Source organism: Protopterus annectens, chromosome 10.part0, assembly GCF_019279795.1.
Source record: "Protopterus annectens isolate FY-2018-M chromosome 10.part0, PAN1.0, whole genome shotgun sequence".
Classification (NCBI taxonomy): domain Eukaryota; kingdom Metazoa; phylum Chordata; order Ceratodontiformes; family Protopteridae; genus Protopterus; species Protopterus annectens.
The window spans coordinates 335775896-335791372 of record NC_056744.1 but is presented as its reverse complement, the minus strand read 5'-3'; the positions used below and the strand labels follow the sequence as shown (position 1 = coordinate 335791372).

General features: G+C 41.3%; 1 protein-coding gene across 1 annotated transcript in view; it reads left to right on the top strand.

The window, feature by feature from the left end:
* RALGPS2 (Ral GEF with PH domain and SH3 binding motif 2) overlaps window positions 1-15477 on the top strand; it is a 2773917-nt gene that overhangs the window by 395587 nt on the left and 2362853 nt on the right. The window contains exon 2 of the mRNA XM_044085226.1: window positions 9813-9934. The gene's annotated coding sequence lies outside the window, so the exon portion shown is untranslated. The remainder of the gene's footprint in view (window positions 1-9812; window positions 9935-15477) is intronic.

The following is a 15477-nucleotide window of genomic DNA, read 5'->3' as shown; positions in this document are numbered from 1 at the left end:
AGGTGACTCTATAGTCAGACACACTGATGTCCCGCTTACCAGGCTGAACAAGGAGAGGGTGACTGTGAGCTGCCTATTGGGAGCTAGGATCCGCCACATAACACACGCACTCAGGTCACTCCAAAGCAAATACAAATATGACTCCGTCATTGTCCATGCTGGCGTGAATGACCTGAGACGTACCTCCCTGGACTACATGAAAAGAGACGTAGAGGAGCTCTCTGATTATGTAGCCCAGGCTGGTATGACCCTGCGCAGCATCTTGCCCTCACCAAGAATGATGCCACAATACAAAGACAAGATGATCAGCTTTAATAATTGGCTCAAGTGCTGGTGTCATTCTAAGGGGATCCAATGTCTGTCTGCCTGAGATGACATGTTGGACAAACCACGCTGCTTCGCAAGGGACTGCTTGCACCTGTCACCACTGGGCTTCCGGATATTGGCTAAGGCTCTTGCCACCCCCATAGTGCCTTTTTTAGGCAAGGCTCAAAAGACAAACCCACCTCCTTAGAAAACAAAAATGGAAAAAAACTAAGGGTAATGCTGCTCAACGCCAGAAGTCTAAATCTCAAGATGCAGGCACTCGATGCACTCCTCAGTATGGAGAACATCGACGTCTGTGCAGTAACTGAAACCTGGTTCAAGGCTCCTGAGCACCCCAGCGCTACCAGGCTATACCTCGTATCATGCTTTTCGGCCCCAAAACCCGGGCCGAACCGCAAAGGGAGGGGGAGTGTCCATATTCATCAAGGACACCCACACCTCCAGGTTAGTAGCAACACATGAAGCATCAGAGACCATACAGGTGCAACTAACCATAGGCAAAACTGCTGTACAACTGGTAGCATGTTACAGACCACCCTCCCAATCTCAGGAAACCCACTCAGCCTTCCTGAAGACATTGGAGGATATGAATGTATCACAAAATACCATCATACTGGGAGACTTCAACTACCCTAACATAGATTGGGTACATTATTCTAGCCCTAACACCCTAGCCCAAAGGTTCCTGGAATTCATAAATTCAAATGCACTAGAACAACTAGTCCCCTCTCCCACTAGGGGAGATAATATATTAGACCTGATCATCACAAACATGGGGGCAAAATGCTCCACACCAGAGGTATACCCCTCACTAGTGAGATCTGACCACAAACTAATCACCCTGGATATACATATCCCACCTCCACCCCCAGCACAAAAGACCACAGTGAAAAACTTCTCAAAAGCAGACTTCACTCTTCTTAAGACTGAGATGGTATCCTTTAAGCCCACTGGGCCAGTGGATGCCACATCCCACATTGCTGAATCCTTCACAAATGCTTTCTATGGACATCTCCAAGAATGCATGGATCATGCAATCCCAAATAAATCCAAGTCCCTCTCCACCAAAGGAAAGCGTCTTGTCTGGTGGACCTCGGCCATTAACAAATTGTATAACAAAAGAAGGAAGCTACTGCACAACAGAGCAAAATCCCATAAAGGGAAGACATCTCTGATTAACACTAGCAGAAAACTACGTTCTCTCAAAAACATCCAAGGTCAACTTTGAGAGAAAAATCGCTAAGGACACTAAAGATAACCACAAAGCCTTCTTCAGTTATGTTAGAAACCTGGGCGGAAACCCTCAGATATGCTCAGTTAGTTCACAACAACAAAAATACACTGAACCCACAGATATTGCCAACATTCTGGCTGACAGGTTCAGTGCAAATTTCTCCCCTCCCTCACCCCCAAAAGAAGAAATACTTATCCCAGCTGAATGTAATCTCCCTGTCATCTCAGATGTCCAGGTGAGAGCCGCCCTCAGCAAAGCTAAAAACACAGCATCAATGGGACCTGACGGTATCCCAGGTTGCGTGCTACGTGAACTCCAAGAGGCGCTAAACCCGCACATAAAAATGCTATTTAACCTTAGCCTTACTACAGGATATGTACCTGAACACTGGCGTATAGCAACAGTTGTCCCACTCCACAAAGGAGGTACCTTTACAGACCCTGGGAACTACCGCCCCATAAGCTTAACCAGCCTGGTCTGCAAAGCTATGGAAAGAATCATTATGGAACTCATAAACCGAGACATTGGGGACCTACAGACACTTGACCCCACCCAGTTCGGCTTTGTAAAGGGCAGATCCTGCCTTTTGAACCTGGTTGACTTTTTCGAAACAGTCACTAGAGCCATTGATGAGGGCAAAGCAGTCCATACAGCCTACCTGGACTTGGCTAAGGCCTTCGACACAATACCCCACTCAGGCATCATAGATAAGCTCAACAGCTTAAATGTAAACCCTTATGTCACTAGGTGGGTTGCAAACTGGCTAAAGGACAGAACCCATAAAGTTAAAATCGCTGGAGCAATGTCAGACTCAAAGCCAGTCACAAGTGGTGTCCCACAGGGATCTGTCCTGGGACCCCTCTTGTTCAGCATTTATTTCTCAGATGTTAAAGCAAACATGGGAGGGTTGTGGCTGACAAAGTTCGCAGATGACTGCAAACTAGGCGCCATAGTTGATACACCAGCGGACACATACATCCTACAAAAAGGCCTCACAGAAACGGACAACTGGTGCCGGAGTCATAGCCTTAAACTAAATGCCAAACACAAATTATCACATAGACAGCAACCCACTGAGTACGGAAAAACTAATCAGAGACCTAGGGACCCAAGTCGACAGCGTCCTCTCATTTGACACACACGTTGCCAAAGTGGTTAGAAAAACATTCTACCTTGCACACCTTATGAAGGGATTCACATCCAGATCCAAGGATGTCATTGTACCCCTATACTCCTCCCTCATCAGACCCATGATTGAGTACAATGCCCCATTTGGTATGTACCTCACCCGGCATTTGAAACAGCTGGAGAGACCACAAAAGTACCTCACCAAGAGGATCAAGGGTCTCCAACATATGTCTTATTCTGCCAGTCTAAAGAAACTCCAGCTCTATTCAGTAGCATACCGCCTGCTCAGAGGTGATCTCTGCCTGACGTACAAGGCCATGCCAATCAGGAACTGATGGACATGCTCCACCTCAAAAAATCCAAATCCATCAGAACCACGAGAGCTAAAGACTTAAACCTCGGCACAAATATGAATAGGACATGCTGGAGGGATAGATTAATAACCCAGAGGCTTCCCATGCTCTGGAACAAGATCCCAGTTCATGTTAGGCAGAGCCCCTCACTGACTCTCTTCAAGAGAAATCTTGAGTGGATGGGAGATCGTATGTTTACCCCAGGGGTCACATCTGTGTCACTACTAGATAGGGGCACAGTAAACTAATTCTATTATATAAGGGGACCTTCAGTGTGTCACTACTAGACAGAGGCACAGTATTCTAAATCTATTCTGTGGATTTTGTACCATTTTATGGGGTGGCGAAAGCCACATCACTATGGCTAGGCTTACAAATGCCCCAGGGCAGATAGCCTAGTACTAAACTATGAAACTTGCCTTAGAGTACTACTTGTCTGTGAAATGAACTTTAGGTGATTTGGTCTCCGTGAAATGAGTGTCAGTGAAATGGTCTTTCAGTGAAGTGATATGAATCCATATGGTTTACCTTTATATGTGCGTAGTGCACATATGTTAAACTGAATTGTGCGAAAGGACGTTTTTCAGTTTTCGTATAGACAAAAAATGCATTGAATGTGCAATGAGCGAATGCACAGTGATATTCGCTCGTTGCAGAATCGGCATTTTGGGTACGGATTGCACTATAGTGGGGATTGGGAAATGGACCCTTTCCCCACTGTAGTGTGATCTCGGAGTTAGAATATTGAAGTAGGGGGGTGTGGGGGTGCAAGGAGACTTGTCTCTCTGCATTACATTGTGTTCAAAGTTGGAGTTTGAAACTCGGCGAATCTGCTGTTCGATTTGCTGAGTTTCGAACTTCGTGACGTTCAGCATCCAGAATTTGGATATCGGCAACATGAGTGTATGGACACATTCTTATGGATGTATGTGTAGCTGTATTAAATGTAGATATGTATGCATATTTTTTGTTCGGATGCTACAATTAATTTCTTTGGATCCATTTACTGGATATTGTTGCCAGAGGCAATGGGACTTGGAATCTAGCTGCTTTGGCGGTACAAGTTGTGGACCAGTTTACAGGTATTTTCAGTACAAATACCAATACTGATGCACATTGATTTCCCAGTGCACCCTGAGCTACTAACCAAGGACATTTAGTTTCTTAATTTACTTAGCTTGGATGACTTCCTTGGGTTGCAAACATTTCCTCGGACCCAGTGAATTTCCTAATGTTGGTTGACTGAAAATGACTCTAATTATGCTTATGACAGTTCGAGTGGTTGCCTTTCCTCTTTTTTTTTTTTCCTCCTCCTTTGATAAGAAGGCCTGGATGGCTTGACGGGACAGTCTGTTCTGAAAGCTACAGGGGCATCATTTGGAAGCTGATTTCCAAGTTTGACTTGGAATTATTTTCCCCTTTTAATGATATGTATAAGAACATTCACTCCGGATTGGACACCTTTCTTTCTAGGTGCCAGAGGTGGTCTGCTAATTGCTCTTCCCAGGCTCTGTTTGTGAACATTCAAGCAGCAAAAAATACCTTTACTTTGGCAAACTGCATCCAATACGAACCGTAAAATCAAACAAAGAAAAAAAAGGATAGCAGAAGCGCTCAGTTAAAATTCTCTTCACTTTATTTTCAACGACAGCAATGCTTTCAGGTTTCCCCTTCTTGCATTAATTATATAAATTGATGTACTTGCATTGTGTTAATTGTGTCTTAATTATTGTTTTTAGTTTATTTTACCTTGGATGGGCTGTCACATGTTTTATTGCTGCTACTATTTATGTGAATGGATAATTGATTTATTTAGCACTGAAGAAGGGGAACCTGAAAGCTTTGCTGTCGTTGAAAATAAAGTGAAGAGAATTTTAACTGAGCGATTCTGCTATCCTTTTTTTTCTTTGTTTGTGAACAGCACATCCTTAAAAAAAACTTCTTACGATTTTCAGAATATGAGAAGTTGGGAGGGGTTTTGGTATACTTGGCTAGGCCTCTTAAGCCTTTGTGCTAGTTAGTCTGTTCTGTGAGCCTCTGGTGTAGATCTTGGGATCATCCACCCTGGCTTTGTCTCTAGGGGGATGTACTTCCATTCATTAGCTGCTCTTACACTGTCAGTCGTGGGAGGGTGGCATATAGGCTAAGTAATGCTAGCTTTGTTCCCTTCTTGGCTTGGCAGTGATTGGGTTTGTTTCGGATGACTATCTACTGTACAGTACTTTAGATGGTTTCTAAAACCCCGGTTGCCCTTTCCCTCTCCCCTCGCACAGGACTGTGTTTTCTTTTTGGGGGGGCTGCTCTAGTCCCCACAGGGATTCCCCGGTCTGACATGTTTACCCAACTGCACTCTTTTTCGATACTTACCACTTTTGTAAGTTTACCTTCATGACAGATTCCTAATGTTTTTCCTGACTGTTTTGTAATCTGTCCTTGCCCTTTTACTCCCCAATGATCCTTCCCTCCTTAGGGTGGTACTAAGTAGGGCTTCCTGTGCTGCTGTTACTGAGGATTGAGACAGTATGCTTCCGGAGTTAACTCCTGACAAATGTCATTCTTGTACATTAAGGGAGGCCTTACGAGCATGTGTGTGTCTACCTTTTCAGAGCCTTTTTCCTTTTGAAGTCTGCTTAGCTGCCAGGGTGCTTGCATAAGGCATTCTCCTCAGACTCTAAAGATCCCAGCTGCTCCATGTTTAGACAACTGACGTTTCTCTTGCCTAAACCTGGCAGCATCTTGAAGCCAGGGAAGTACCCTTTGCCTTTCAGACTCCAATATCCCTGACCATTTCTCTGAAGCTGACAAATTCGAACCATTTATCTGCCATGTCAGCATGTCTGCTTATGAAGCCTTCTCTTTCAAGGCAGTCTCATATCAGAATGTTGTTGAAAGGGGTTTTACATAAGCCTCCAGGTAAACTGGTGGCCCCACCTTGGGATCTTAACTTTGTGTTAAAGAAGCTAACACTTGCTCCATTTGAACCAGCTAATCTGTCTGACTTGAGGTTCTTAACATGGAGATCAAGTTTTATCGATTGCTGTGACCTCTGCAAAAATGGTACCAGAGTTGCAAGCTCTAATGTTGAGTTAATCCTACCTCATTTTTCACAAGGTTTCTTTGAGAACTAATCCTTTTTTTATGCCTAAAGCGATGTCTGAGTTGACTTAGTCAAACTGTCCATCTTTTCTGAACCTAAAAATGCAGGAGAAAGGGATACTCTGTACCTTGGATGTCCACAAACATCCTGACAGAACCAAATCTTTTAGATCCTGGGATCAGTTGTTAATTTCTTGTGAAGATAAGAAGGGGCAGTCTGTGTCAAAACAGACCCTTTACAAATGGTTGCCTGAGGCTATTACTTTTTGTTAAACTCACAATGACCAATGTATTCCAGGCATGATCAAGGCCCGCTCTGCAAGGACCTTTGCTTCTATGTAATTTTGAAAAGAGGTGGAGCCTAGAAGTATTGTAGATGCTCTTACTTCATGCTCTACATACTTTTACAAAGCACTGTAAGCTGGATTCTTTCTCCAAGTCTAGATCGTGCTTTGCTAGGACCATTCTCCAGAGGCTCTTGGACTCTTCTCCTTCCACCTCCCAGTGTAGTTAGCTGAGATATTCTACCCCTAAAGCGAAGTCTACAGCAGCAGTGATCAGTTTGAAGAACAGAGTACAGTTGTGTAACTTGAACTTGTCATAACAGTCGATGCTTGAATGGTCACTGCTGCAGTGGCCAGTTGCTGCCTCCCTCCACCCCCTTTGTTTTTTGGTGAGTTTTTTATGCTTGGGTGTGTTTGTTTTTTTTTGTTTGTTCCTAGTCTTGCATTTTCAGGGCTAAGTCTCCCTTTCTGTCCTGGCAGGAAAGCTCTGAAGCGCTTTGCACCCAAACTTGTCTTTTAGTCAGCTCAGCCCAAGCTGCTTTATAGTTGTGGAAGGTACCCTGGAGCTTTGGAAGCTGGTGAGCTGTTATATCCTTGGCAGGCAGTAATCCATATCGCTAAGGCTACTGTAGCAATGATACGTTATGGCATGTTCACTTATACAACTGTACTTTCTTCTGTGTAAACTACTTCCCCAAGTGGGGATGTAGAGATTTATCCCCAGTTTATTTAGCTTTTCTACTGTACCTGGGTGGGCAATTGTCAAACACTTTGCTTGGTCAAGATATGCAGTGTGTACCATTTTACTTTCATCCATTCCTTTGACCGTTTCAAAATGTCCACTAGGTTTAGTAATCATGACGTGCCTTTTACAAATCGAGACTGATCCAGTTGTTAGAGGTTCCCTACATCCTTATTGGTTAGTTCCATAGCAAGTCTTTACATGGCTTTGCATATAAGGCTGGTCAGATTTAAGGATCTGTAATTTCCTGGGCCTGTGGAAAAGTCTTCCCTTATGCATTGGAATGACTGTTCTCATTCCCATGGTGGAAAACCTGTATGTATGCAGAAGTGGAACAGTGTTGTTGGGGTGGGGGGGCTAAATCGTGCTTCGTGCTGTTAAAGATACAATCTGGGATATTGTCAGGACCCATCAATGCAGTATTTTTATCTTTTGGTAACGCTTTTAGGATTTGGTCATGTGATAGAGGCGAGTCTTTTTGGGTAGATCCTGTGGGACAGATGGAGGAGAGAGAGTGGAGTAAAGTTTCAGGTAAATTTATTGGCAGGTTATCTTTAGTCTCATTGTAGGTAAAATCGTTCACAATTAGCTCAGCGCATTGCTGCATTGTGCTTACCTGTGATCATAAAAATAACTAAAAAAAAATCCTTGTGATTTTGTTTGGCTTAGATAGCTATTTTAGTCTCAAATTTTGCTTTTGTAGATGTCATTAAGCTCATGTGTTTTATTTATTTCAGTTAGGAGGGCTTTATCATTCTGGGAATTACTTTTTTTGGTCAAAATTCTCTTCCTTTTATTGGTAATTTTTTGTATGCGCATTTAACTGTAGTCAACTGTTCATGTATAATCTTTTGTTTATATTTACGGAAACAGGCATTCTGTTGCTTTTTGGTTGCATTTCTGTTTGTCTTACTGTTCATAGGTGTGTACTAGGCTAATGGTCCTGGAGCCTTTACAGGCCTAGCCCATAGAAGTGCCCTGGCATCGTGCCACCAGACGTTAGTTAATTGCTATTTACTTTTTATATAAAGAGATTTTCTCCCTGGTTCTCCATTAAAAAGGGGGTGTTACCCTTTTTCGACCATCTTGGTAAAAAAAATTAAGTTTGGTACACGAAGTTAAAAACAAAATAGCAATTAAACAAATAAACATAATAGTGTGTATCATTAGATTAGAGAGTATTAGTAGTTGGGAATATAATGTAGATATAGTGCATGTTTTTGCATTGAAGGTAAAAGAAAGGTCAGTTTGTAGAAATTGATGGCCCATAAGGCTTAAACATAGTAAAAGGTAGTAACTGAACTTTTACTCTTCCTTTTCACCTGCATATATTGTTTTTGTATATATTGTATACAATATATTGTTTTTGTTAATTAAAAATTAATTAAATTAAAAAAAAATTAAAAAAGGTAGGTCTAATGGCTGACTTTTAGTGAAGAGGAGGAGGAGAGCAAATGTTCCATAACTTGGGCAAATGTTAAATAACTTGATTGCATAACTCTGGCACAGTGCATGCTAATGCAGACTATTGGCATGGTTTTTGAGAATGTGTTGGTGCTGAGCTGTTTTACTTAAATGAGTGAGAAACAGTACTTTATTTTTTTATTTTATTTAACATTTGTTTACTGGTAAAGTTTGACTTGGAACAAAGCCAATTTTCAGCTAAGGCCCGGGGAGAAATGCTCCAGATGCATGTATTTGTAATGTGGGAGGAAACCAAAGCACCTGGAGAAAACACACACGAGCACAGGGAGGCCATGCAGACTCCATACAGAAGGCACTCCAACTGAGAATCAAACCGGAGAACCAATTTCTGAGAGGCGACGCCACCACTGCGCCATCCAAAATATTTTTTTTTTATATTGGTAGTCCATCTGGTTTGAGGCACACTTTTATTGGCGGCCCAGGAAATAGGCAAATGGAGACAGAAAATATCACATCCAGGACATGAAGTGTGTTAGCAGGCTTATTGCTATAGTCCTGTTTGCTTAACTTCCAAGCATCATTTATTGGGCACAAAACAAAAAAGGGTTATCCCATAGGTTAGACTTCTGAAATTAAAAAAGAAATGCAGGTTAGTTTAGACATGTTTATGGAGTGTTAAAAATTAAATGTATATTGGGAAGAGGTGTGTTTTTTTAAGGGGTTATGGTCTGATCATTAGTATTGTTAATCTAGTTAAAGAACAATTAATATTCCACTTCCTTTACTTAAAAAAAAAAAAAAAAAAAAAAAAAAAAAAAAAAAAAACCTGTCTCCTGGCAGTAGCTAGAGAAGGTATTACAAAAAATGGGAAATCAAATTCAGTTCCTACTTTCAAATAATTTTTTAATTTAACAGTGATGTTATGTAAAACTGAAAAAGTAATCGGAACAAGATCTGTAAATTATACGAAGACTTTTAGCAGTTGGGGTAGCCTTGAAATGCAGCTATTAAAATACCAAGACACTTCATTTATTAATTGTATGATTATCTTGATCATTCAATGTGTTCCTAACATTGTATAACAATATGTGATGTTGAATTTCTTCCTTTCTGTGTATGTATTATGAATGTTACATTAATGAAATTTTTCTTAAAAAAAAAAAAAAAAAAAAAAAAAAAAAACTGCAAGTTGGTGTGCAAATACTTATTTTTTTTTTTAATAGCGTTCCATTCCACCAGAGTTAAATTCATAGATATGTGGAGGTTCAAACCAGTGCTCCAAAGTACATTGTAGAAATACACAAGTCTGACTCTTAACTACAAATGCAGAGGGCATCTTCTGAGGGTGAGTGACCTCATATTTTTGTTTGTTCACTGTTTAAGAACAGTGGTTGATAATGAGCAGGATGGTGTGTTTTGGATATCAAAATAAGCAGAAGGTATATATTTAATGTGATCAAACAATAAATCACTCCCACTCTGAGTTTTTAACTTTTTCATTTAATAATACTTCAGTGCAGATGTACGTCTTTTGGGAGGTTAAAATTGCCTGGTTTTTGCATTTGGCCTGGAAGCTATTTCAGGTAAAAGGTAGTTACAGTGACAGATTCTTTGAGCAACCATCACCTGAGCTGGTCTTAATGAGAATCTGACGTTAAATACATTTTGAAGTGTCATGATTTGAAAAGCAAAATTTCAAGTTTTAAAATCACAGTTGATTTTAAAGTTCAGTGACTTCAAATGTATGTTTAATATTTTATTTGAAATTGTTTTCGTGAGTTTGGTGAATGGTTTAATTTGTCTCATTCCCATTAATTGCTTTTTTAAGTGCATTTCAGGTGCTTGTCTAATGAAGGCATTTGTTTGGGCAAGCGTGCACATCACAGGCTAAAATGGGGTTCTTTTAGCAAATCGAAATGTTTTGCTCTGTGTATTGCATTTTATTTGGTTGTTTTACAGAGTAACTTGTGTTATTTTAAGGTCTTCATTTGTTTCACTTTCTAGATTTTTATAGAACCACTTTAACAGTTACTTTGGTGACAGTTAATCTATTGCTGTGTTTGAACATTTGTAGCATTTTGTGAGGATGGGGGCATTTTTCTCCCACCCCAATAAGTATGTAAGAAAGTTGGATCCTAGTCCACTGGTTGCAATTGTTGATATACTGAAATTTTAAACAGTGCTAATATTTTTAGGTCCCATACCAATTTAAGAGCTTCTTTTTTAGAGGGTTTTTTTCCCCTCCAAATGGAGGGAAACCAATGTTAAGATAGCCTTTCGCTTTTCTGCAGTTACAGTAGCGTTTAACTGACAGAAGCTTTTCCAGGTTTCCAAGTGAGGTTTGCCCTGGTAGCGTTATGGAAACTGTTGTAATATTTTAAAATCAGGTTTGTGGTATTTGTAAGAGTAGCTGTCGTTCTTTCTGTCTCTTCTTTTAATCGAGGTGACCACAGTCACTGTCTTGGTTCTGTAAAGGAAGTGATCTTGGTTCACTGTTTCTCAGATGAAATAACAATTGTCTTAACTTAATCATTAATATAAGTACTCATGGGGCTTTTAATAGGTCTGATATTTGTATTCAGAATTTAAATAGGGTAAGGCACAATATTCATTGGCTTTTCTTTCGATCTGTACAGTTGTAGATATTAAACCAGAGTTCTCTAAGTGTATCGTAGTTGGACTAAAGGTGCCAGTATTTTTAAGGCATATGCTTATGCACACAATCACGCAAGCTTTTATTTCCAGAAAAAGGCATTGCTTGCCTTTTGAAATAGTTATATACATTGTATGCAATAGCACAGAACATTGCTTTCAAATGTTATATCGCTGTCAGATGTATGCTGCTTTAAAATGGCATGTTTTGTTATAATGAAGTTACTATTGAGATCTTTCCTTACTTCCCGGTTCTTGAACTGCTAAAGATTTGCTGGCGTTTTGAGTAGTCTTCAACACCTGGGATACTTAAAGGGTTGTGTGGTCTTTAGTCTGTGCTGATCTACCGAACTACATGTGATGACAAGCCTGTTTACATGGCTTAACACAGTTTTGAGTCCTGGTGAAACTGAATGTCTGTCTCCTGTAGAAATAAATACCTTTAGGAATATTGCCAAATATGTCCACAAGTACTTCTCCAAATACTTGTTTCTGTAGGCATCACAAGTATTGACAAAGTAATCTAATACTCTAATGTATTAAACAACTGTTACCCAGTTTGTCAAAGATAAAAGATGCTGCAGTTTACTGGTGCAGCAATAACTTCACCCTTAATAAGGTCAGTATTCTCTAAAGTCCAGGCCAACACAACGGGACTCTGGCTGACAAAGTTTGCAGACGATTGCAACTTGGGAGCTATTCTGAACTCCCCGAGTAATGTTGACATCCTACAGAATGGCCTCACTGTGACCGACTGGTGTCAGAACCATGGCCTTAAGCTCAGTGCTAAAAAAAATGTCACCCCCTTTGGGAAAAAAACCTGGTTCCCATGAATTACCACATTGATGGTAGTCCACTGAACACAGAAGGCGTTATAAGAGATCTGGGGACACAGGGTGACAGCAACTTCTTTTGATCAACACATTGCCACTGTTGTCAGAAAGTCCTTTTGTGTGGCACATCTCATTACTAAAGGTTTTGCATCCAGGAAGAAAGAGGTCATTGTCTCCCTCTACTCTACCCTCATTAGGCCAGTCATCTAGTTCAATGCCCTTTTGGCATGTACCTTGCAAAGAGGATCCTAGGCCATAAACACTTGCCCTATATGGACAGACTAAAAAAACTATTCTTTGTCTCATATCGCCTAAAGGGACAGTCCTATCTTTCTCCCAGAAGAGAGAGTTAAAGGATTAAAGAAAGTATGTAACGTGCTACTATCCCTACTGTAATTTACTTGAGAAATTGTTCTATCACTTGCCTGGTGCTAGTAAAGGATCCCAGCCAGAATTGCCTGCAGCCATACCCTTCCTACTGTGAATTCCCCTCATACCTGCCTCATCCCTGGCTTCTTTTTTTCCCTATATCGGAGCCGTTGTGCTCCCTACACCTATCAATCTGCTGTAGTGGTTCCTCTCCTTACAAACTCAGGATCTGTCCACTAGGTGGCAGTGTCTACCCATCTATAATCTCTTCCCACACTCCTTCCCACGCACTACAGTATAACATATTCATAGTCTTCTCTCTCTTTAACTGCTAAGTAACAGTGCTACCCATTTCCACCTCTGGAATCTGTCTTCTCCTTTCCTTTCGTACTGTACCCAAGCATCCCTTTAACCACCCTGCATACCTTCCTCTGTACTTACCTTCACCAGACTGATTGCTTTTCACACTGTCCTGCTGCCTTCCTTCCTAGGGTGTAACCCACTCCATTTGCCCTGCGGGCACACTCCGCTCCCTACCCTGCCCCCAAATCTCACCCACCCCGATTGCATCTACACTTATACTCACCTAACCACTCCTTCTTCCTCTCTACCTATTACACTCCACCCCTTTCACCACCATCGTCTTCCTACCCCCTCCTCCTTCACACCATCACCTCACACTTCTCTTCATATTTAATAAGGCAATACCTATTCTTAGCCCTTTCTCTACACTATATATTCAACGTTATCAAAGCCTCAACATGCTTACAAAACTTACATCATTCTCAATTCAACTACTACTACTACTTCTGAACCTTACTTATATCCAGTATCTTGCCCAGCACCACAACCCACACACCATTTCTTCACACAACCAACTCACTCCCTACAACTCACTTAAACTCATTTGTCTCAATCTCCCTTGGACTGTATCCCATTAGCAGCCATCTATTTTTTCACTACAAACTAAGCACTTCTTATAAATTCTCTAGCCCCTCTCTTACCTCCCAATACCCACACAAATCTAACAGTATACAACATAGAAACTAAGCTATCCAAACGCCTCGCCATCATAATCCAGCACCTAACAACCATACTTCTGTCTGGAGATGTACACCCTAACCCTGGCCCAGATACTGCTTCCTCTACATCTAAATCCATCCTACTAGCTTCTCTAAATGCCCAAAGCATAGCTAACAAAATCCCCAACCTCCATGCCTGGCTTCTCCACAACAAACCTGACATCTTAGCTATCTCTGAAACCTGGTTATAACCTCATATAAAAGATGCTGAAATAGTACCACCTAACTACTGCCATCATCGGAAAAGACAGGGCCCACAAAAGGGGTGGTGGAGTAGCTCTACTCTATTCATCCTATCAATTACTCCCTGTAACAAACTGATTCCTCTCTTCACCAATGCAGAATTAATATTAGCTCTATTTCAATTAAATAAACACAAACACATATGCATAGCCTCCCTTTACGTCCCCCCTAGAGACAGTATCTCAGTACTTGAGGATATCCTTTCTTGGCTTTATACCTATATCTGTAATGAAACTATTATGGGAGATGCAAATTAATTGGTCCTCCATTCATTCCCCTACACACCCCCTAAACATCAACCTATAGAAGTACTCTCAGCTCATCGACTTCACTACCAGGCCCTGTAAAGACTTCTCCAGTGGCAGCAGGATCTTAGTTTCTCACCCCCACTACTACCCTGATAGTGGAACTCTTCCCGATTCCCTCAGTGACCACCTTCCCATCTTTACTAGATGCCTTCCTTCTCCATTGCAAGTAACTCATAATTACATCAGCACTCACTACCTAAAAAAAACTTCAACCCAAAAGCCTTCTCAAACTCCCTAAATTCAGTTAATTGGAACCATCTAAAAACTCTACTCCTGGATAATGCTGTCACACACTTCAATACAACTTTCCTAAAACTACTTGATAGTTTTACCCCCATAAAAAACAAAAGAATAAGAAACAAAGTAGCCCCCTGGCTAACAGAAAAACACACTAACTGCCATGTGACTTGGAGACAAAGCCTGGGCACTTTACCAAAGAAACAAAACTCCCACCACCCTTAATGAATTCCGAACACTTAGCAATAGAGTTAAAAAGCTTATCACATCAGATCGACAGAATTACTTCTCCTTACTCCAAAACAACCATAAAACTAATCCACAAAAATTCTGGGAAGGTATCACTACCCTCCTAAAACCCGGCTCAACTGAAAACCCAAGCCCAGGCCCAAATGCACTAGATATAGATCTGGCCACCCAATTAAACTCTTTTTTTTTTTTTTTTTCATGGACTCTTTCCAAACTAACGTCATCCTTCGCTAATAACACTTCACCCCCTAGTTCTGCATCCCCCCCTTGTCACCCCCTTCACCTCCAGTTTCTCATTCCCTATCCTCTCAACTCCCACCATTCTCCATAAAACCCATTCCTACTTCTACCTTAACTCCTGCAAGAGCTAAAAACCATGCACCAATGCCCCCGATAACATTCCCTCATCCTTCCTCAGCATAGCTGCTGAAGCCATTGCCTTCCCCATCAGCATCCTAATCAATCGCTCTATCCAAGAAGGTCTTGTACCCGAACTCTGGAAAAGGGCTTTCATCATTTTCCTGCACAAAGGAGACAATAATAACATTATCACTAACTTCCGTCCCATCTCCATCCTCTCTCCCATATCAAAACTCCTAGAGAAATGTATCCACCTTCAACTCCTTCCCTATCACTTAGACAACTTATTAACTTCCACCCAACATGGATTCAGACCCAGTCACAGCACCATGACTGCCCTCCTATCCTTCCTGGAAACTGAGACTAAAGCTAGGGATTCTGGCTCTGCTGTATCTACCCTCCTTCTTGACCTCTCTAGGGCCTTCAATACTATCTCTTGCAACCTTCTCCTGACTAAACTATCTAACCTAAACCTCCATCCCCTTCCGCTCTCAATTGGTTCACCAGCTATCTCTCCAACAGGCAACAAGCTGTCAAGTGGAAAAAAGCCATCTC